A 23,507-nucleotide genomic window follows, 5' to 3' on the forward strand; every position below is an offset into this window, starting at 1 on the left:
TTGTAAAGAAAGGGTACAGAGATGTTGCTTTCTGATTCGTATCCATGCCCTGCTGGTGTTCTGGAGTCAGTGCTGAGAACTGAGTGCTGCATCTGAAGAAAGACCTGATACAGCAAAGAGCCAGTGAAAGGGCTGTAAAAGGACGAGTGTGTATTTTTAACTGAAAGTTGGTGTGTGGGAGCTCCTTCTAAATATGTTCTCTCCAAGAGCCTTGCATGCATGCGTGCTAAGTTGCTTCAGTCCTCTCCGACTCTTTGCAACCCCATGACCGTAGCCCGCCAGGCTCCTCTATCCATGGGATTCTCCAGGTAAGGATACTCGAGTGGGTTGTCATGCTTTCCTCCAGGGGATCTTCCCGACTCAGGATCAAACATAAATCTCTGTGTCTCCTGCATCGGCAGGTGCATTCTTTACCACTAGTGCCACCTGGGAAGCCCAAGAGCCTTGAGTCACACCAGAATCTGACTTGTGGGGATGACTGGGGTGTGGGTTATTGAAGGTAGGCAGAGCCCTGAATGTTTTAGCCACTTCAGAAAAGTGGACACCATAGTCTTATTTTTGGTTCCCCTTTGATGCTAACTGGAGTGGGACTTCACCAGTCCCCCTTCGGCAAATGAATAAATGAGGGCACATTGATAGTTTCTGGGAACTTGGAGGGATGCAAGAGAGTTGATACTGAATTTCCGCTTTCACTTTTCACCCTCAGAACTCAACCACCTTTAGAGCACATGCCTCTTGTGTTATGGAGGGTTGCAGGCGGCTGTCCAAGTCATACTCTCTTGTGACCGGTGCTATAAAACCAGTGGAAACTCTGATGGTTTCTGCAGATGCGTGTTTATCTGAAAAATGCTGGGCCCTGTCCAAAGGGAAAGCAGGCAGTAATGGTCTCAATTTCAAAAACAACCTTCAGCTGTACCAAAACTTTAAAACCTTTTTCATTATTTTTTTTATAATTTCTAATCACCCTCTGTTAAAAATGAAACATTAAAAAAAAAAAAAAAGATCACTGAAGCTGTTTTAGGATTGCTGATGTTGTCTGTTCTGCAGCCCCAGACTTGGAGCACTTGGCTGCAAGCAGGCAATTCAAGAATTCGGGAGAAGGGTGGGTGATCTTGAAACATGCAAGCGAGTTCATAGTTTAAGAATTTTTTTCTATTGAGAAATGAATTAAAAAAAAAAAGCCCTTTAAACTCTTTTTGCTTTTCTTATTAAAAAAGAGTTGTTTTATTATCGTTTCCTTGGCTGTCTTCATGTGTGCATTCATAAACTGCTCTTACGAACCTTGTCCCAGGCCACATACCCACCCTCTGAGTCTGTGAACAAGATTAATGAGTCAGAAAGACTATTGAAGGAACTCAGAGAATTGCCACACTAGGTTTTGAGAGGACACTTAGACCATTTCTTTCCAAATATACAATGTTTGAGCTTCCAGCGCCAAACTCTTGAGTCTGGGTTTATTACAAAAGTAAAAGGGGGCGTTGATGCCTCTCTCTGACTTCCTGTCCACCCTGTTGTCTGTGATTAGATATAACAGAACTGTGTTTCCAAGCTTCCTCACCCTTTTCTCTTTCCTCCACTCACCCCCGGTGACGCTGTGGCTGTCTTCTTCCACTACCCACTCACCGTACACTTGGGATCGCATGCCAATTTAGAAAATAGCCCTCAAGATGAATCCAGCTGCTCTGATCCATAAGCAAATACAGATGGCCTTGGGTCGTCCACCACGACGGACTATCTGCCCCATCGCTTCTCTCTGTTCCCATTTCAGAATTCATGGAGAGAATCCAGAATGATCTAGAGGAGTTTGTGTGCTCAGAGTTTAAGGAATTGGGAGTGTTAGCTGCCAAGCAGCCTCCCTTGAGAGGTGTCCTGGTAGGAGGTAGACTGGGGAGGTCTCAGCCCGGCAGGGTGCTGGGGAGGGTGCACCGAAGGGGGAGGTGCTGACCGAGACTACGTGCCCTGAACCACAGGCCCTTTGCAGACTTTGTGAACCTTAACGAGTCTCTTGGGTCAGAAGCTTGTAAAGTATTTCGGCACCTTGGCTCTGGACTCTGCTTCTGCATGATTCAGATGGAAACCAAAGCTAGGAGTGCTGTAAGTGCACTTGAGGTCAAAAAGGGCTCATCCCATCAGGGACAGGCTTCTTCCGCTTTTCTGTGTGCCTGGCCAGATGATCGGCCCTTTGCCGACAGGAGAGGGTGAGCACAGTTGGAGCCTCAGAGGTGGGGTGGTTCCTGTCTTCAGAGGCTTCCGTTTCTTTTAGCAAGATGCACCCCTTGTGGCTTTGCTCTGACGCGTCCCTTCACGCCTGCCCTGTGGCTCCATTCTGCATCCAGGTCCTAGGTGAGCTCTTCTCGGCCGTGACTCACCACAGAGGACCAGCCGAGTGTGAAGCAGACGTGGTTGGGGAGGCTGTCAGATCAGCTGCTGTGGACTCACTCACCACCATCCCGGGACGTTTCTCAGGTTGGAAGCACATCTTGGCAAGGAGACCAGCCTCTGCCTGCCCCTCTGAGAAGCTCCTCAGGGTGTTAGCAAAGAGAACACTGGGGTTCAGCAGGGATGGAGTTGGCAGAGGCCAGACCAGGCAGCCCCACGCCCTCCCTCACTGTGAGGTTGCAGAGTGGTGCGCGGGCTTCTCAGCCGTCCTCCCACCATCCTACGTGGAAGTGTCTTCTGTCCTGTCACAAAGATGCTCGAAACCAGGGGCGCATGTGGGGTCTTCTTGACCACCCAGGACCTCGCATCTCACCACGGTGGGCTGAGACTCAGCGTCACACAGAAACAGCAGGGTGAGCTCCCCAGGAAGAAGCAGTGGAGGCTGAGCATGGCGAACCCTGGGAGATAGTCTGAGAACAGAGACGCGGGCGCTGGGGCTAGAGGGTGGGCGGGAAGTGCTGAGAGGACCCGAAGGACGCGGCTGGTTTTGAAGACTAACCTTGTTTCACGTTGTTTTTATTTCAGGTGTGGCAAATAGGAATCTAACAGTCAAGCAGGAGACGTGTTATTACGGCCCTTGAGAAAGGTCTTCTTTGCAGAGTGTTTTAGGCATGGCAGCTCTGAGGGCTCAGCATGGCTGAGGTTAAACAGAAGGCTTTATTTAGAAGTTTGAGCAAAATTGGATTCTTTTTGTTTTTTTATCCCGCATTTTCGTATTGGTCCTGATTGGGGATGGGGGCGGGGAACCATACCTTTTCAGTAGAAGGAAAGTGTGATGTCATCTCTGGAGGGATCACGTTTCACTGTCTGGTCCCTGAAGTTCGATACATGGCCCCTTGGGGGCCCCTGTTAAGCAGGTGTGTTCTAGGGTGAGCACCCAGTGCAGGTCTCTTTTCCTTCTCAGAGGTCAGGGAAACGGGAGCGTGCATCTTTTCTTCTTCTTCTTTTTTTTTTCCCCCTGTTAAATCAGCTAAGAAATGAGTACACATTGGGCTCAGCACAGATGGAGTCTCTTTGGGTTTCAGAACACCCAGACTTTTTTGTGGAATGCTTATGCTGTTTGCTTTACCACTGGCAGAGCAACTTAATTCCACATGAATATTATAATAAGACACAAATAAAGGTTTACATGGGAAATCAGGCACTGTGGTCCTGGACATCCCCCTATAACACCCAGCCCATGACCAGGGTGGACAAATGTCGTCCAGGTTCCTTAACTTCCCTGAGCTACCCTTCCTCTTGTGTGAAGGCAGGTTTGGACTGGATTATCTCTTCAAGCTCAGAAACTCCTTTATTTTAAAATGGATAATTGGAACATATATAGGTCATCAAAGAAAAGTAAAATATGGTCCAGCCAGAGTATGGGATATAAATATATGAAATACTGAATAAGTGTGTAATATTAGTCTTGGTTTTACCTCGGGGTGACTGTAGAAGGTGTAAGTCAGCTACTGGTGAATTGCCGTGCGGATCTGGAAAAAAGGTGTGTGATCACTGTCATCGTTGAGCTGGTTTGTACCATGGAAGCAGTGTGGGCGAGGTGGGTTTTCAGTAATTGCTAGTGGTAGCATCTGTGTTACTCAGGGCCCTCATCTTCTTGGGTGATGTCATCCACTCTCATTATTTTAGCCACCACCACCCTGTCTGTGGTCTCCCACCGCATCTGCAGCTGAGGCTCTGTTCTTATCTCCATGCATGTGTGGCCACATGTCATTTTCTGCTTCAGTTTAGTTGCTCAGTCATGTCTGACTCTTTGTGACCCCATGAACCGCAGCACGCCAGGCCTCCCTGTCTATCACCAACTCCTGGAGTCCACCCAAACTCATGTCCACTGAGTTGGTGATGCCGTCCAGCCATCTCATCCTCTGTCATCATCCCCTTCTCCTCCTGCATTCAACCTTTCCCAACATCAGGGTCTTTTCAAATGAGTCAGTTCTTCGCATCAGGTGGCCAAAATATTGGAGTTTCAGCTTCAACATCAGTCCTTCCAGTGAACACCCAGGACTGATCTCCTTTAGGGTGGACTGGTTAGATCTCCTTGCAGTTCAAGGGACTCTCAAGAATCTTCTCCAACACCACAGTTCAAAAGCATCAATTCTTCGGTGCTCAGCTTTCTTTATAGTCCAACTCTCACATCCATACATGACTACTGGAAAAACCATAGCCTTGACTAGATAGACCTTGACTAGATGGACCAAAGTAATGTCTCTGCTTTTTAATATGCTGTCTAGGTTGGTCATAACTTTCCTTCCAAAGAGTAAGTGTCTTTTTAATTTCATGGCTGCAGTCACCATCTGCAGTGATTTTGGAACACAAGAAAACAAAGTCAGCCACTGTTTGCCCATCTGTTTGCCATGAAGTGATGGGACCAGATACCATGATCTTATTTTTCTGAATGTTGAGGTTTAAGCCAACTTTTTCACTCTCCTGTTTCACTTTCATCAAGAGGCTCTTTAGTTCTTCTTCACTTTCTGCCATAAGGGTGGTGTCATCTGCATTTTCTGCTTAAAACCCCTTAATGGCTTCCCGTGCAGCTCAGGCTAAGACACACAGTCTTTAATACACCTATCAGCCGATCTGTACTCTGCTCACCCCACTAGGCTGAGCCTGTGCTGCTCTCCCCCAGACCACCGCGCTGAAGCTGAGTGGGCCATCTTTCAGTTCTCCAAACCCGCAAGCTCTTTTGTGTCTCAGCATCTTGGCACATGCTGTGCTATCCCCTCTCCCCAGCTTGCTCAGCCATTCTTTATTCAACTGCACTCTTCCTCTGGCCACAGCTCAAGAGTGTCTCCCTCAGAGAGGCTTATTTGAGCCCAGACTGGTTGAGCATCTTCTGCACTTCTCTCAGTGCACTTATCACAGCTGCATGTAAACCAGCAGTTGTGTGGCTCATTACTTACTGGGTGATTCCATAGGGACCTCGGCACGAGTTTATAGAGACCTTGGACTGCCAGCACGTCTCACTGTTCCCCTTCCTCCCAGCCTGCTTTCCATTGCATGTGGTGAACCATAGTGATGTCATCACTTCAAATGGTGCCCCGGCATTAGCTTTACATTAAGGAACGCTATTAGTGGAATGCCCACAAGCAAAGCCCTTTCTGGGAAAAGATGTCTCTGTCATGGTGGGACTCTGGGTCCTCTGTGGCCCCATGACCTGCACATTGACCTGGCAGAGAGACTTCTAACAGTATGATTCAGACCTGGGGGATTTTTTTTTTTCCTTGTGTGTACATTTATTTGGAACACCTGGGTCATTTATACAATTTCCTGCTTGTGAAATGGTAGTAATCATATGTCCCTAACTTTTTAAAAGTTTTTCACTTGTCTACAGTTTAAACTGAATGCAAACATGAAACTTAATGTTTAATATTGTTTGGCTTCTAGAATGTACTGTTCTAAAACATAATGATCAAATATTTTAAACACAAAAAATTAGTTACCATATGTAAGGCCTGGGTTTTTAATAAGCATGTTTCTGATTTTTTTTCTAGAAGCCATACAAAAGAATGGAAAGAAAAGAAAAACTACCACTTTATATTAGGAGCACAATTAGGAGGAAAGAACAAAAATAATGAATTAATTGACCTTGATTAGGGACATGATTATTTATAACACGTATATATGGAGTGGAATGCTCACTTACTCAGTTGTGTTCAGCTGTTTGCGACCGCCAGGTTCCTCTGTCCATGGGATTCTCCAGGCAAGAATACTCAAGAGGGTAGCCATTTCCTTCTGCAGGGGATCTTCCCAACTTGGGGATTGAACCCGTGCCTCTTTCATTGGCAGGCAGATTCCTTACCACTGAGCCACCTGGGAAGCTCCACTCACAAATATGATTTTAAATGACATGATTCTATAAGGTGTGATTATGGGATGAATGCACTGAGCTCTCTGAGACTGCGTCCCTTGTGGCAGAAGGCCTTCTCCTCCTCCTCTTCCCCATCTCCCCCTGCTCCTCCTCACCCTCCGCCATGTATTATTAATCTAATTCTGACTGCACTGCGAGAAAACACTTCATAAACTGTTTTTTAACAAACTATTTTAAATCATCCCCCCCCCCATACACACACACACAGATGATAACAAAGAGGCCTTTAGATCTTTAGATCACAAAGGGACCATTTCTATTTGAGCAAAGAATATGTTTTGCTGAAATAAAACTCTTCCTCCTTGTACTGTTAGAAAGAAAAACGCTTACTAAAATATTTTCCCCAGCATTTGTTTGGATACAGCACAAATAGCATGCCTGTTTCAGTATCTTGCACCTAGATGTCTGTTTCAACCATTTAATTTTTTAAAAAGTCATGTTGCCTGTATGAATAAACATCTGTGGTAGGAATGGGAATTTGGTATAGTCATAAACTAGGCTGTGATTCATAGAACCTGTTAACAGTGATATTAGAGGTTGTCTATCTCAGTGCCACACTTTGTAGCTACACGTAGGGCACCAATGAGTTGAGTGAGTTGGGGGCCGTCACTGTGTGTGTGTGTGCCCTGAATGGTGGGAAGGAGGGGCGCTCAACACTCTACCACTGCAAGGGATTCCTGGTGAAGTCATGTCCTCACAGTCCCTGCCCTCCCTAATCTAGCCCAAGCCCATCTGTCTTCCGTCATGGTATTTGTCAGTTCTGGTGGCTTCTCTCCCAGACACTTAGCCATTTGTATCTCACCAGGTTGAGCAGCACCTATTAAAATAATAGATACTCTTTGAATGTGAATTATGTATCTTTTCATGGGAACAAATTTTTGAAACTTCCACATGTAATCTCTCAAGGGTTTCTATAGAGTACATTGAAGGCAAATGTTATTCTGCTTATAGCACACACACAGCAATTACATGGCAGTTCAATTGTTTCTCGGGTCACAAAACAAGATTATAATAAAGGGGTGGTTGATCCAGAAATTATGATTTTGGAGTCTCATACCTGTCCATAATGGATAAATCACCATACTCGACCTCGGTCATTTCCCCAGTAATTTTGTAGGTAATTGAAGTGTTAGGAGAGAAGAGTAATTATTTGTATTACTACATATGCTGTGAAAGGAAAAACTGTTGCTTTAAAGTTCTCATTGAGGAGGCAGAATTCACTCCTGACTGCTGAATGCAAGTCTCTGTTTTTCTTTTTCTCCCCCTTACTCCTTTCCTATGCCCTGTGATGCTTCTTCCCGAAAAGTCTTGCAGCTCCCCAAACGCACCATGCTCTTCCAACCCTCCAAACCTTTCTGAACAGTGGTTTCTTTTCCCTTGAGTGCCTTTTGTTCTGTTCACAAAGTCTTGCTCCTTCTTTAAAGACGTTGGTTTTCAAGATATGTTGCGTGGGTTAGCAGCTTCAGCACACTTGGGAACGTGTCAGAGCTGCAGAGCCTCACCGGCCCTCCAGGTGCCTACACTGGACATTTTGGGGGCAGGAGAGAGAGATAGCAGCTCAGCGGAGGGTCTTGGGGGAGACCCTATGCTCTTAGAGGGCCAGCATGCACAGACAGACCTCCCTCCCCAGCTGGATCGTCCTTGAGAGGATTGGAAGAGGGCCCAGCAGTCTGTGCTCTAACAAGCTCTCTGAGTAGTTCTGATGTGATGGAGTTTGAGAATCACCACATTCAGACACCTTTCACATGGCACCTCGTCCAGAGGCTTGTCCTGAGAATTCTTGAGCAGGCAGTTGTCTCTTACGTTGAGATACTTTTTGTTAGTGTGTTAGTCAGGGAAGGCTAGCTGCGGTAACCAGATGGTGGTAGCTTAACAACAAGTTTACTTCTCACTTGCGACAGGCTCCCATTGGGTCTGCCTCACGTGGTCTTCCATGTGATGATTCAGAGCCTAGTTCCCTTATGTCCAGGGCTTCTCCCTTGCGCATGACCCCCTCACAGCTCTCTCCCTTATGTCCAGGGCTTCTCCCTTGCGCATGACCTCCTCACAGCTCTCTGTGTGGTCTGCGCTTTCAGTGGGCCTGTCGAGGAGAGAGCGAGCGAGCGAGCTGGGACTCTTGTGCACCATGTTTTATAACCGCACCTAGGCTCTGCTACCTCACTTTTCTGATATTCCTCAGCTAGAACCCAGTCACATAGTTTTCAGCCTGACTGCCAGACAAATTGGAAGGGTGGTCTTTTTTTTTACCCCAGGAAGGAGACACGGGATTGGGGAGCATCTGGTCCCCTTCTGTCCAGTCACAATAGGATGCCAGCCATAGATGTCATTGTACATTTGCTAGTAACTGCATTTAAAAAAGTAAAAGGAAACAAATGAAATTAATTTTAATAATATATTTAATTTAATTTAGTATATATCAGTATTATTCAGCATGTCAGCAATAAAAATTATGAATAAGATATTTTGTATTCTTTGTTTGTTTGTTTTTTCATCCAAAGCCTTTGAAATTTACGCTGAGAATTTATTTCCATTTGACTAACCAAATGTCAAATGCTCAATAGCCCGGTGTGACTAGTGGCTCTGCTCTTCCTAGCGGACAGCACATTTCTAGCCAGTCCCTGCCACACTTGTTATGTAAGTTCCTCATTTGAATCCTTCCATCTTTCCTCTCCCACTGGACTGTGTTCCTTACGTCTCAGTCCTTGCACAGTGCTCTGTGGTTAAGAAATGCTTGTGAGTGGTTGAGCAGGCAGGAGATTTAATGCATGAATCAACTGAGTCATGAATGGACTAATCAGTAAATATGGGAGAGCATTCCACTTGGCTCTTGGAACTACTCTCATGAAAGTTCCTAAGAAGTTCTCTTTTGTGACAAGTGCTGGTTTGCACAGAGTCTGACAAGATTAGTGTCACAGCAGAAGAGTAAGCCCGGTTAGCTGGGGTGCTAGTATGTAGTACTGAATTGCAGGAACCTTGAACTGAGAGAACCTGATCGTCAGAAGGTTTGATGTCCTCATTGATGAGCATGTGTCCCTGAGACAAGTGGAGACTTGGAGCTGGCATGTTAGTTCCAGGGAGCTGGGTCTGCTGACACTTTCGGTTGATTTAACTCTACCGCAGTAAATCTAAAGCCCTGTGTTTCTCCCCGAATTAGTGAACACATATCGTGGAACATGCTGCCATTATTTCAAAACGAGATGCTAGGAAAATTGTTAACATGGTCTCAGTTTAAAAACGCTGCTAAACAGAACCTCTTAAAGATTTTTTGTTTGTTTTACTACCTTTAAGTCTCCAATCGGGAACTAGGAACGCTCATGTAAGTTTTATCAGTCTAGTGTACACATCTGAGATCCTACTGAGGAGGAAGACAGACAGGGGTACATTAGACAGCAGTATGGGATTAGGGTGTTTTGTTTTTTTGTTTTTGTTTTTTTCATTACTGCCCTAACTGCAGTGTGGAGGATACATATGGAGGATGTCACTTTGGCATCTTATTCCTCTGCAGCAGGAAGAAAGGAAATCCTTAGAAATGCACATTGCCTTTCTCTAAACAGATTGCTTCTAGTTAGCTGCCATCGTGGTCACAAATTTGAACTTGATTGAGTGCTTGTAACTGAGCTGGCAAATAAGGTATTAAGGAACTCTAGGCAACAAAACCCTAGGGGCTTGGTTTTGTTCTATATTCTCTTCAGGGAAGTATCCTGCTGAGCGCCCATTTCAGTGTGTGAGCATACCATTAAAACAACTGGAGAGATGCAGGGGGCTCTTGCTACTCTGGATGGCCTTTCTTATTGGCTTGGAGTTGAAAGGCATTTTATTTTGGCGAGGGTCGGGGAAGACGGGGCAAGGAAGGTGGATGAAGGGTGATTCTGGTGGAAGAGCCCACCCGCAAAGTTGTATTGAAATCCAGGTAAGTAGAAATGATCCATGGAAACCTGCCATGGCATTTCAGTAAGACTAAGGTGTGTGTTGTGGAGAAGGAAACAGTAACCCACTCCAGTGTTCTTGCTGGGAAAATACTGTGGACAGGGGAGCCTGGCGGGCCAGGTCCGTGGGGGTGCAGAGAGTTGGACACTACTTAGCAACTGAGCGCGAGCGCGAAAGTGTGTCCATCCCCTGGAGGACAGTGAAAGTTTTGGCCTCATCCCCGTCCTCTGCTTTCAGCTACGTACAGTCATCTGTGTCATGCCTGTGAGAGATGCTAATATATCTGGGAACCCGTCCATGTTTCCTTGTATTGGATCTGGGCTTAAACATTGTGGGTGTTCTTCCTCTCTTTTGTGTTACTAAGATCAGTGACTCTCAGGCTGAGGTGAAAGCCTACAGCATTAAGTATTGCCTGGAGGACTTCCCTGGTCTCAGCTCAAGGCTCCAATTCAGCAGTTCTGGGTGGAGTCCTAGATTTGTATAACAGAGGTGAGCAGGCATCTGGCAGGTTAAGATCAAGAGGTAGTGGGGAACATTCCAGGTTGACAGACAGCGTTTCTGGAGGCATGGAGGTGAGGCATGAGGAGGCAATACAGTCAGTGTTCTTGTTCGTAAGATTCGGGACGAGGGTGGTGAGGAGGGCAGGGGACAGCACAGTGGCTGTAGGTGGCTGTAGGTGAAGGGCAGTCATGGTTTAGCCCATGGAGAGACCATCCTGCCCTGGGAGCTGGATCTCAAAGGTGTACTGTCTGTTTCTTCTTTCGCTTCTTGGGGGGATTAACATGGGCAGAAAGTCTTTGCCCTCACATTCCCATCTTTCCTCACTCTGTTCCATACTTTGAACTATTAGGTTTCACCTATGTGTGAACAATAAAATAAGAGGAAAAAGATTTCAGTAGAGTGAGGTTTTGGCCCACATTGCCCCTATAGGGGCTTTCCAGAGGGCACTAGTGGTCAAGGACCTGTGTGCCAATGCTGGAGACACAAGAGATTGCGGTTTGATCCCTGGGTCAGGAAGATTCCCTGGAGAGGGAACTGGCAACCCACTCCAGTACACTTGCCTGGGAAATCCCATGGACAGAGGAGCCTGGTGGGCTACAGTCCATGGGGTCACACAGAGTTGGACATGACTAGGCATCTGGTCCCATCACTTCATGGGAAATAGATGGGGAAATAGTAGAAACAGTGTCAGACTTTATCTTTTTGGGCTCTAAAATCACTGCAGATGGTGACTGCAGCCATGAAATTAAAAGACGCTTACTCCTTGGAAGAAAAGTTATGACCAACCTAGATAGCATATTGAAAAGCAGAGACATTACTTTGCCAACAAAGGTCTGTTTAGTCAAGGCTATGGTTTTTCCAGTAGTCATGTATGGATGCGAGAGTTGGACTGTGAAGAAAGCTGAGCACCAAAGAATTGATGCTTTTGAACTGTGGTGTTGGAGAAGACTTGAGAGTCCCTTGGACTGCAAGGACATCCAACCAGTCCATTCTAAAGGAGATCAGCTCTGGGTGTTCTTTGGAAGGAATGATGCTAAAGCTGAAACTCCAGTACTTTGGCCACCTCATGTGAACAGTTGACTCATTGGAAAAGACTGATGCTGGGAGGCATTGGGGGCAGGAGGATAAGGGGATGACAGAGGATGAGATGGCTGGATGGCATCCCCAACTCGATGGACGTGAGTTTGAGTGAACTCTGGGAGTTGGTGATGGACAGGGAGGCCTGGCGTGCTGCGATTCATGGGGTCGCAAAGAGTCGGACACGTCTGAGCGACTGAACTGAACTGAACTGAAACTGACTTAGCACGGCATGGCCTCTTGAAGACGAAGTGAACACAGGAAGAAGAACTCATGTTGAGCTTGATTTCAAATTTCAAGTTGTGGATGATATCTGAAGGTCTGATCACTTGTAGACCAGTTTTAAAAGTAGGTGTTGATTTTATCTTTATGGTCAAGGCAAGTAAAAATGACCTCTTGTTAATCTGTTTAAAAGTAGTTTTACCACGTAGGACCTCTGTGACCTTGGACTGACCCCCTAAGTTCTGTGCCTCGGTTTCCTCGTCTGTAAAGAAAGGGTTGGTGGAGGAATATACTGCTCATCGCACTGCCAGGCACCGAGTAAAACCATGCTGAGCAGAGCTGTACTGAAGCCTGAAGCAAAAGGAAAAAAAAGTCAGTAGTACTGATCTTATCTTTATTTCAAGTTGTGATTTGTTTATCATGGCTTTTTTGGAGGCTATGAACTGTGATTTCATTTGAGTGTTTCGTTAAATTTTACTTGATTACTGAGTTTTTAGTGCTGTCTTAAATTCTGTCCCTCAACTGAGTGCTCCACTTAACTCATCCCAGTCATGACCATGGAGGAAGTATTTATTTATGCATTAGCTACTTATTAGACATTATTTTAAAAGTTTCCCAAATAGGAATAAATGGCTTTAGAAATTTTAAATAATGTTTAGTTTAAAATAATTCATGCTTATTAAGGGAAGTCTAAAAAGTATAGATAAGTAGAAAGTAGGGAAGATGAAAGCCTTTGTTCCATATTTCGGACACAACTCTATCAACATTGAACTTCAGTTTTCATTTCTTGTTATCTTCCATCCTAATATTTTCAGGCCTCAGAAAACTCTGCAGTATTTTCTGTGGCTCCCTTAAGGAGATGTGTGTGTTCGAAAGGGAGGTCAAATTCGTTTGAAATAAAACTTAAAATATTTTGATCTACTTAATTATTAGGTTTAATGTTAATTTTGAAGCAGGGCTCCAAAGCATAGTAGCTATGTGAACTTAAGGTAAGTTATTTAGTTTATAAGAACCCCGGTTTCTCTAAAGAAAAATATCTCTTTATAGTGTTATTATTGTAAGGGTTGAATTGAACTGAATTAAACGAGTACGTATGCTGAACGCCTAGCACATAGGAGGGACTTGGGAATGTTCTCCTTGCCCCTCTCCTCCAGACCCCAAGGCCATTCATTCTCATTCCTTTCCACTTCTCTTCTGTATTGAAATTCCTGTGTGACAGTCACCTAAACAAATAAATAATCATTGACTTCTAGATATAGGTCTTGGCAGAGCATAAATTGAAGCGTGTGCCTGGAGAGTTCCCAAACGCTTCATGAAACACTGGAAGCCTCATTTATATTGTAGTTATTTAACCTGCTAGCTTTGAATCGACGGTGGGACTTTAAGACCTGGCCCCTCTTTGTGGAAAGGCCAGTGGGATAGTCGTAGCTACTTCTCAGAGCCTGATTACACGCCCCACCGCCACCCGCCTCACCCTCTCTCTTTCAGCAGTGCTTTTCCTGGAAGCGTGTTTTCCCTCGTGTGGGAGGGCAAAGCCGCAGCCCATTGTGTTGCGTGGGTCACACTTTAGGAATGTGACGAGTAGCACTGGCCTGTGCGGCAGCCTCAGCGAAGGACCAGAGGTGGCTGCAGCTCCGTCACCGTTCCGCCTCCACCACCGCCTTTGGTCTCCAGGCTGTGTGGTGTGTGCGTGTCGATTCAGTAGTGGGGAGAAAGGAAGCCCCAAAGCCTACCTTCCCTGACAGCTGCCCTCCTCACCTACCGTGTTTTTATCTCCACCTCCGGTTACTTTTATCTGTAGCTTATCTATGAAAGATTCATTGAGTTGAGTTATGTATTTTACAAGTACTCGGGGGGAAACTTTGATTTGTCAGGATGTGTGGTTGTCCGGGAATAAGGTTTGAGCCCTGAAACCGCTGGCTTTGTTTTCTCTTCCTTGTCAGTCTCTTAACTTCACAAAGGAAATCAGTCACAATGAGCGCTCGTTTAGGCAGCAGGATGAGAAAGGATACATCATCTTCGCCGCTGATGAGTTTATCTTATGGAAAGGACGTAATCTGCTGCTGCTGCCAAAGAGGGGACTTCCCAATCATTGTCAGGGGACTGCCATGACTGTCAACAATCATCATCTTTTCGTCGTCCAGTCGCTCAGTCGTGTCAGGCTCTTTTGTGACCCCCACAGACTATAGCCTGCCAGGCTCCTCTGTCCATGGGATTCTTCAGGCAAGAATTCTGGAGTGGGTTGCCATTTCCTTCTCCAAGGGATCCTTCTGATCCAGGGATCAGACCCAGGGATCGAACCTGCGTTTCCTGCTTGGCAGGAGGATTCTTTACCACTGAGCCGCATTGTCTTTTTAATGCAAGCTGAATTTGCCCAGATCTGCTGGATAGCTTTGCGGAGTTTCCTCAGGGTGGATTTGCCCCTTGAAGCCTGGGTGTGTTTCTGTTTTTGCAGAAGTCGGTATGCCGTGTTGGCTGGACCATTCTCTCTCCTTCCCCCAGGTTAGGGAGCTGATGGCCATGGACTGTGACACCTGGAGGGTAATCAGAGCCCTGTGGCCTCTCCAGCTTGTCGCTTTTCTGTCATGGACACATCAGGATGGTCCCAAACTTTCTACCTTCTAAACACTCATGGGACTGGCTTTAAGTAAATTAGCATACACAGATATTTTTATGAAACCTATAACCTCAGAGGGTGGCTCTTTGCATTTTTCATTATGTTCTTTTGAGAGGTGGATGGGGAGAAGTGAAAGAACGGATGTTCGTCTTCCATTTATAGCTGAATAAGGCATCTGAAGGGAAAACTCTAGTGCTTAGGGCTTTAAAAGAAGGTTTTGATTATCTTTTCTCACCAAGCACATATTCTCTGGCCTTTCACCTCAACATTTGTCACGTGGTGAGGAAAAGTTAGAAAATTCTACGTTGTGTGAACTCCCTTGGTGCTGGAGTTTGTGATAAATAAAGCCAAGGTGAGACAGTTTCACTGTTTGTTCTATAAGCACACATGTATGGATTATCTACTGTGCACACAGCACACAGCTGTTCCCCGCCACCGCCCTGGTGCTCAGAGCTGACGAGGGCATATGACACACCAGGCTAGGTCCAGCCCAGGTGGGGGCCACGGCGGCCCCGCTGTGGTAACTCAGGCCGGGAGTTTCATTTCCTGAGAAAAATCCCCACGTTATGTTTCCCTTGGCTTTGTAAGTTTCCATCTCTGAAACAAATCATTGACACCGCTGGCTGAATGATCATCATTGTGACCAAAACAAATAGTTCACATAAAAACTCTTCGTGTCCAGAGTATAAGAGCTGTATATCCAGCCCAGGGGGATCCTGATCCTTCAGTGAATCCATCTGATAAATGAGTTCTGAGTACATACCCTGTCTTAGGACCTGGGAATAGACCAGTACACAAAATAGACAAAAATTTCTGTCTTCCCAGAGCTGCTGCTTTTTTTAAAGTGGAGTTGGACAGACACTAAACAAATAAGGAAAACAAGAGTATAGAATGCCAGATGGCGACAGAGGCTGTGCAGGAGTGTAGGCAGGGAAGGGGGATGTCATGGGTGGAGGTGGGCTGTCTTCACAAGAAGCTTCTAGATCATTCGCGGCTGCTGGCAGTGTTCTACGACAATAGTGGGACATGTCCGTTGTCCCCCTGGGTCTTGGGAGTGAGCGATGTCTAGCTCAGGTCATAATGGTGATCCCTGTCTTCCAGGTGAGGGAAGTGGGCCCCCAGAGTGGTGAAGTCACTGTCCTACATTCACAGAGCCAGTCCCAGAGAGTACCCTAAGCCTCCCCCGTCTAGAAATGGGAGGACTCCACGCGTCTTTTTTTCTTCATCTGAAAACGGAGCCTTCTCTAGGGCCCCTTCCGCTGCCCCAGCACCGTGGGCTTACCCCAGACGTGGAGAGAGGGCAGTAGGCCTCCTCCCCCGCTTCTTCACCGTAGGACATGCTTGTCTTCTGCCAGACTCTCAGCTCTGCCTCTGTTGGAAATGAGGCTCTGACACATTTAGACATAGATCCACCTTTTGATCTGTGTATTTCTCTTCCATGTGCTCTAGGGAAATATGATTCTGAAATGTGTATGTAACATTGTATTGGAGTGGTTTGTTGTTGTTCAGTCACTAAGTCGTGTCTGACTCTTTGCAACCCCACGGACTGTGGCACGCCAGGCTTCCCTGTCCTTCACTGTCTCCTGGGGCTTGCTCAAACTCATGTCCATTGAGTTGGTGATGCCATTCAACCATCTCCTCCTCTGTTGCCCCCATCTCCTCCTGCCTTCGCTAGAAGCTGCTCAGTGAAGGCTTCATCTGATGACCTGTTGCCTTACTTGGGTGTCAGTTGGGGCTTCCTTGGTGGCTTGATCTTGATCATTCAGCCAGATCCAGGGGATCTTCTCAACCCAGGGATCGAACCCAGGTCTCCCTCAATGTTCTGGAGAAGGGAATGGCAACCCACTTCAGTATTCTTGCCTGGATAATCCCTGTGGAGAAAGGAGCCTGGAGGGCCACAGTCCATGGGCTCACAAAGAGTTGGACACGACCAAGCAACTAAGCACGCACAGGACATCAATCAGCAAATGAGTAAGATTGCAGGTGTTGACCCCGCTGATTGCCGTCTAGTGTCTGCTGATTTAACCATTTAGATTGCTTTACTGTCTCCTTCGGTCAAATTTAAACCTGCTCAAGAGCTTTGTGTCTTAAAACTTTGGTTGACTATCTGGCTCATCTCTCTGGACCTCAGTTTCCTTATTCTGTGAGTGGAGGATCTTCCCCTGGTCCCTTGTCTAAGAACTAGATAAACTCTAGGGGCTTCTCGGTAGAAATTACAGGAACACACAGTTTTGAATGTAGGTTTAGAAGGGTTCATGGACCATTTTCCTCCATATCCAGGCTTGGATGGATTCCAGGCTAATAAGAAACACTAGGCTAGATGATAACGTGCATCTCATTTTTTGTGATTATCTGATTAAATCTCTAATGACAAAAATCATCATTGAGGTGAGCATCTAACTTCGTGAAAAGTGAAGTGAAAGTGTTAGTCTCTCCGTCGTGTCCGACTCTTTGCGACTCCATGGTCTGTCCATGGAATTCTCAGGCAATAATACTGGAGTGGGTTGCTGTTCCCTTCTCCAGGGATCAAACCCAGGTCTTCTGCATTGCAGGCAGGTTCTTTACCATCTAAGCTAACAGGGAAGCCCTATCAGATTTCATATCAGAATGTATTTCTTTGATATTAACTCTTCTAAGAGGCCCCGAGGGTGTGATTTAGCAGCCCTCCCTCCTCTCTGCTCCCACTTCCACCTGCCTGTTGTCGCCATGCCCCTCCTCTGTTGTAGCTGGCTGTTCAGCAGCCTGTTCCCACACCCATCGTCTCTGGTCTTGTCCTGACCTCTGTTCTCTCGCTTCTATGCACCGTATTTTTGTTTCCTCAGGGGCAGATCGTATTCCCAACACTGTTTCTTTTCTTTGGCCAGCAAGCTGACCGGTAACAATACACTATGGAAATCTTTAGTCATTTGTTTCTTTTTGTAAGTTTTCTTAATAATTTTTTCTTTTGTTTCACTTTTTCCCATAAAGGAGAAATGGAGTGATTACTTCGGAGTACATATTTAATATGTATTTAAGTCTCCACTTCAAAGTATGTGTATATGTATATTTTTTATTATTGTTGTTCAGTCGCCAAGTCATGTCTGACTTCTTTGCAACCCCATGCACGGCAGCACTCCAGGCGTTTCCTGTCCCCCACCATCTCCCAGAGTTTGCCCAAGTTCATGTCCACGAACATGAACATGTTGGTGATGCCATCCAACCATCGCATCCTCTGTCGCCCACTTCTCCTTCTGCCAACCGTCTCATCCTCTGTCACCCTCTCCTCCTGCCTTCAATCTTTCCCAGCTTCAGGGTCTTTACCAATGAGTCAGCTCTTCGCATCAAGTGGCCAAAGTATTGGAGCTTTAGCTTCAGCATCAGTCCTTCCAGTGAATATGAAGGATTCATTTCCTTTAGGATTGACTGGTATAAACACATGTTTTATATATTTAAATATACTTTACAAGTATACACACACACGTGCACACACATATACACACAACATACATATACACACATGTATACACACAACACACACATATACACACATATATACACATACACACATACACATAAATGTATATACACACGTATACACACAATACATATACAAACATATATATATAACCATACACACACACATATACACACAATATATATACACACAGAGATATATACACGTACACAGATATACACACACACAGAGATACACACATACACACATATATATGCACACACACATGTGTATATATATATGTTGCCTTTACAGTTAATTGTTATTTTGTAAATATTTTCCTGATTGGCCAAGAGCCTCTAATAGGAGAGTGAAAACAATTCTGTTGAGATAATTGATATTTATTCCTTGTACAGTCATTCTTTATATAGCTGCTGCTGCTGCTAAGTCGCTTCAGTTGTGTCTGACTCTGTGCAACCCCATAGACAGAAACCCACCAGGCTCCCCCATCCCTGGGATTCTCCAGGCAAGAACACTGGAGTGGGTTGCCATTTCCTTCTCCAATGCATGAAAGTGAAAAGTGAAAGGGAAGTCGCTCAGTCGTGTCCGACTCTTGGCAACCCCATGGACTACAGCCCACCAGGCTCCTGCATCCATGGGACCTTCCAGGCAAGCTAGCTATAGCAAAATGCAGTCTCAAATTTTATATAATTCATTGCTAGAAACAAGTTTATTTACACTTCTTAAAGATTCAGTTATACTGTTACCAAGGATACCTTAGTCTTAAAAAAATGTCTGGCAAGTTTTGCAGAATAACATTTTCTTAGCTGGGAGAAAGGAACACTTTAATTATTAGTAAATGACCCATTGGGGTTTAGCATATGAGCAGCTGAATGCTCCTGCCTTAATTTGGGCCACATGAAAATATTTGCATATTTTTACATCCACCAAATTTGTGCTTCAGGGCTAAAGATAATCAGTGACATAAAACTGACACAAGCATTCAGTTCAACCAATACGTTTTGAATGCTTGCAGAACCTCAGACCCTGGGGACTCAGCTCCTGTCCTCATGAATTTACAGGCTCACTGGAGAGTGCGGCACATACACCCTTGGTAAAAGGTAGACTGTGACAAGCTCCGAGATGGCAGTAAATGAAAGAGATGCCCAGAAGGTGCCAGAAGAGGAGCTAATGCATCCTGGGCAGGAGGAGCCAGGGGTTTTCCTAGGAAGGTGGCATTTAAACTGGGTCTTGAAGGTCGCGTAGGTGTCCTGTGGGTGAGAGGGTCCTTTATTCAATTTGCTGCTTTTCAGAATTTGATGGAACTTCATTGTACGGTGGGTGGGGGATGACAGGGTCTTTGGAGACTAAAGTTAGACTTCCTTATAGTAAATAATTACCCTTGGAAAATTCCTTAAATTTCCTATACAGTTTTCATGTTTTTTTTTTGTTTTGTACCCAACCTATATAATAATGTGTGTGTGTATTAAAATCTGAGAGCTGAAGTCCATATATGGAAGCATCTATTTCATCTTATCTCTGGAATGTTCCTATTTTGCCATGGGTTTTCCTCCATTCCCATTCTGTTTTAATAATAAAACTCTATACCCTTAATGCACGCTTTTTTGGCGGGGAGGAGGAATTGTCAGTATATAGATGATATTTACCTATTTCCATTTTTTAAATTTATTTTTTAATTGGAGGAAAATTACTTTGTAATGTGTTGGCTTCTGCTGTACAGCAACACAAATCAGCCATAATTATACATATATCACCTCCTCCTTTATTGCATGTTAATAGATGTATGTGTTATTATAAGAGTTAAACTGGTTAATGTGTGAAAGAACTTGAGATTGCTAGTGTCTGAAGGTTGGTAAATATTTGTGGATTTGAATCCAGAGGTCCAGCATATACCTTCCCTTTGAAATATTGTAAAGGAAAACTTGACCACATACTTCCTGTCCTTCTATGATGGCATTTCCTCTTGTGGCTGCTCTGACCAGATGTCGTTCTCTTGTCCTCAGACACCGATTTCATGAAGCGCTTAGAGAAACCACATCCTACTTGTTGGTTTAGGTTTAGACCTCAGTGCTGTACCGTGTGACCCCTTGACAGGCAGACATACTGATACTAGTGTGTGTTAAACGAGCAGAATCAAACAAGGGCCTCTTACGTTGCCTGGGAAGTTAGGTAGCAGGAAGGGCGACAGTAGTATCTCCACTCCTCTAAGTCCTGAGAATTTCCTTCCTTCATAAATTAGACCCCCTCGAAAGTGACAGACCAGACCAGTGTCTTGCTCTCAGAATTGCTTTCCTTTATCTGGATTTAGGTATAATGCTCTGAGTTGGTGGTGAGAAAGCTGTGTGAATTTCGCTGCTGCATTTCCTGTGAACATGCTGGGCACCTTATCTAGACACTGATCAGTTCTCTTCTATGTAAATTTCTCTGTGAGAAACTAGAAAAAATGTACTTGCCTTATAGCTTGGTATGTTTTTCCTTTTGAGGATGTGAATTATGGAACCGATTATGTTTGCCTTTGTATCTTGACTACCTAGAAGCTTAGAACCAATTCATAGTTTTTTCCTTGATTACAAAAGAAATATAAAATTCACAGCTAAAGTTGTGAAAAGTAGAAAGATTTCAAGAAGATGCCTGGATCAACGCAGAACACAAGGGGATCAAGACAGCTATTGGAAGACAGTTGTCATAACCAAACAGCAAAGAGGGAAGGGCAGTGGGTTTTAAATTGCTGAAGCACTTTGTTATGTGCTGTAGCAACGCTGCTGGCGAAATTGTCATTTTTGATTACGCTGCTGAAGTCCTGAATTTAAGACTAAGGTTAATTTCTTCAGATTGGAACAGCAACAGCAACAATAATAGTTACCATTACATGAGCACTTGCTATGTAACAGGCGCTGTGCTGTGCTGTTTTTACACTTTTGCCTCTTCACTGAAATGATCTCAATTGGATTAAACCCAGATGTTGCCTTTATCTTTAATTGCTGGTCAGTAGCTTTTACCTATTTGTGCTCTCTAGCAGTTGGCATAGTTGCAATAGACAACTGATTCTACATAGCATCATGCTGACGAGTGTGTCCGTTGCATCTATAATGCACTATGTGACCTTCTGCACATAAAGCAACCTTTCTGGCCATCAGTTTCCTCATCTGTAAAATGGGAATAATCATGTTTCCTGTTTCACAAGGTTGTTAAAGGACTTTCCAGTTGGCTCAGTGATAAAGAATCTGCCTGCTAAGCAGGAGATTCTGGTTCAATCTCTGGGGTCTGGAAGATTCCCTGGAGAGGGAAATGGCAACCCACTCCAGTATTCTTGCCTGGAGAATTCCATGGAGAGAGGAGCCTGGTGGGCTGTAGTCCATGGGGTCACAAAGAGTTTGACACAACTTAGCGACTAAAGAACAAGAGCAACAACAAGGGTTGTTATAATGATTAAATAAATCACCTCTGCAGGTCTGGGGACACAGCACTTAACAGTGTTCATAAAATAAATAACCTTGTAAGTTCCTTTTCATTGCTTACAGAATGTCAGGGTATTTTGACCCGTTAAATAGGATAGCATTTCTCTCCTTAAAGTCTAGAACTTCTGGTGGCCTACTCTCCTTCCCTGGTGGCTCAGAGGTTAAAGCGTCTGCCTGGAATGAGGGAGACCCGGGTTCAACCCCTGGGTCAGGAAGATCCCCTGGAGAAGGAAATGGCAACGCACTCCAGTACTCCTGCCTGGAGAATCCCATGGAGGGAGGAGCCTGGTAGGCTACAGTCCATGGGGTCGCAAAGAGTCAGACACGACTGAGCAACTTCACTTTCTGGTGGCCTAATGATGATGGGAATTTGAGGAAGAATTGGGCTTTTTTGAACTCTTTGAGACATTTCAAAAAGGTTTTCAGTTGTTGGTTATGATGTGCTTTGAGCTTCCCTGGTGGCTCAGATGGTAATGAATCTGCCTGTAATGCAGGAGACCCAGGTTCGATCTCTGGGTGGGGAAGATCCCCTGGAGAAGGGAATGGCAACCCACTGCCAGTATTCTTGCCTGGAAAATTCCATGGACAGAGAAGCATGGTGGGCTACAGTCCCTGGGGTCGGAAAGAGTCCGACACAACCGAGCGACTTGCACGTCACACTTACCCATGTGCTTTACTGCGGTTCGGCTTGTCTGTTTAGTGCTTATGGCTTGCCTCCTCTAGTTTAGAGAACGTCTGTAAGTTTTGATTTAACCATTATTCCAAATCTATATTTATGTAACTGAGGTTCTTTGTTTTTTTTTTTTTTTCTATCCTCTTGTAACCTTACAAAGAGAGATTTTAAAAATTCACAGATTGTATTTATTTTGGAGCACAGATATGGTGAGTTTCTATTACCCTGAAAGATTACCCAAGATTGAGAAATTGAGTAGTTTAAAAAAAATTATTATAGAGACTACTTTTTTTTTTTTTTTTAATGGATTCATAGAACCTTTGTGACTCATTACTCAGTGCTATCCACACTGAGAAAGATTCCTGAAATTTGGGTGGCAGAGACTGGGGCAACCTCCTCAGGCCCTGGTGAGAGGATGAACGTGCGGACATAGGGTGCCATCTGGGCTCCCCTGCTGCCCCCGGGGGACCCTGCCGGCCTCAGTCACTTGGCTGGGGACGAGGAGACTTGTGCCTGTATCTTAAACAGCAGCTTCTGTGTTTTCCTGGGTATAGGTACCTGTATACCTCGTGGCACCTGCTGTTGTTAGTGATACCTTGTTCCATTGTTTACATGTTACTACTACCGCTGCTATTATTTACTGTTACTAAATTCTCCCCAGTCTCAATGAAATAAGCAGAATAACTAATTGGGAGAAGCTCTACAGCATTCCAGGAAGTACAGGTAAATACTTAATCCCATCTTATGCTCATTTTCGCATGTAGTTTATTAATAAATCTGTTAACGCTTTTGGTTTTTCCTGAGATGATTTTAAAACGATCTAAAAATTACTCCACTATTAATGCGAGGAAATGATGAAAATAGGAGGCTTTTGGGGAAACACGTTAAGTGCTGTCACCGCTGAACCATGGATGGTGACCTAGCTACTTTCCTGTGCTTCTGTGTAAATCCCTGTTAACTGTATGAGTCTGTCCTTCACGATGTCTATTCCTCTTGCCTTCTCTACTTGTTCTGACACTCCTGGAAGGTGAATTCCCTCTCCTCTGCCTTACCTTTTCACCTCGATCCTCTCGGTACCTAGTACCAGATGCATTACCAGGTGGTACCCACCTAACCATTGATGGATCTAAGGTGATATTCTGTTTAATAAAAGCATTTACTGTGATATGTGGAATCTCATGAAAATATGTAATGACCTCGCCTTTTGTCTAGTATAAAATAGTAGATAAATTAAGTTTGCCCTGCCAGGGGCTGTCATGCAGCGATAGAGT

The 23,507-nt window shown here is 44.9% G+C and overlaps 1 protein-coding gene across 9 annotated transcripts in view; it reads left to right on the forward strand.

Moving 5' to 3' along the window:
- Positions 1–23,507, forward strand: part of DOCK9 (dedicator of cytokinesis 9) — a 254,190-nt gene that overhangs the window by 17,399 nt on the left and 213,284 nt on the right. Inside the window, exon 1 of one of the 9 annotated variants that reach the window (XM_010831506.1) lies at positions 403–2,792. The exons of the other annotated variants lie outside the window; for them this stretch is intronic. The gene's annotated coding sequence lies outside the window, so the exon portion shown is untranslated. Of the gene's footprint in view, positions 1–402; positions 2,793–23,507 lie in introns of those variants that run through there. 9 annotated transcript variants of the gene reach the window in all.

This window comes from Bison bison, unplaced genomic scaffold, assembly GCF_000754665.1.
Source record: "Bison bison bison isolate TAMUID 2011002044 unplaced genomic scaffold, Bison_UMD1.0 scf7180017864527, whole genome shotgun sequence".
NCBI lineage: Eukaryota > Metazoa > Chordata > Mammalia > Artiodactyla > Bovidae > Bison > Bison bison.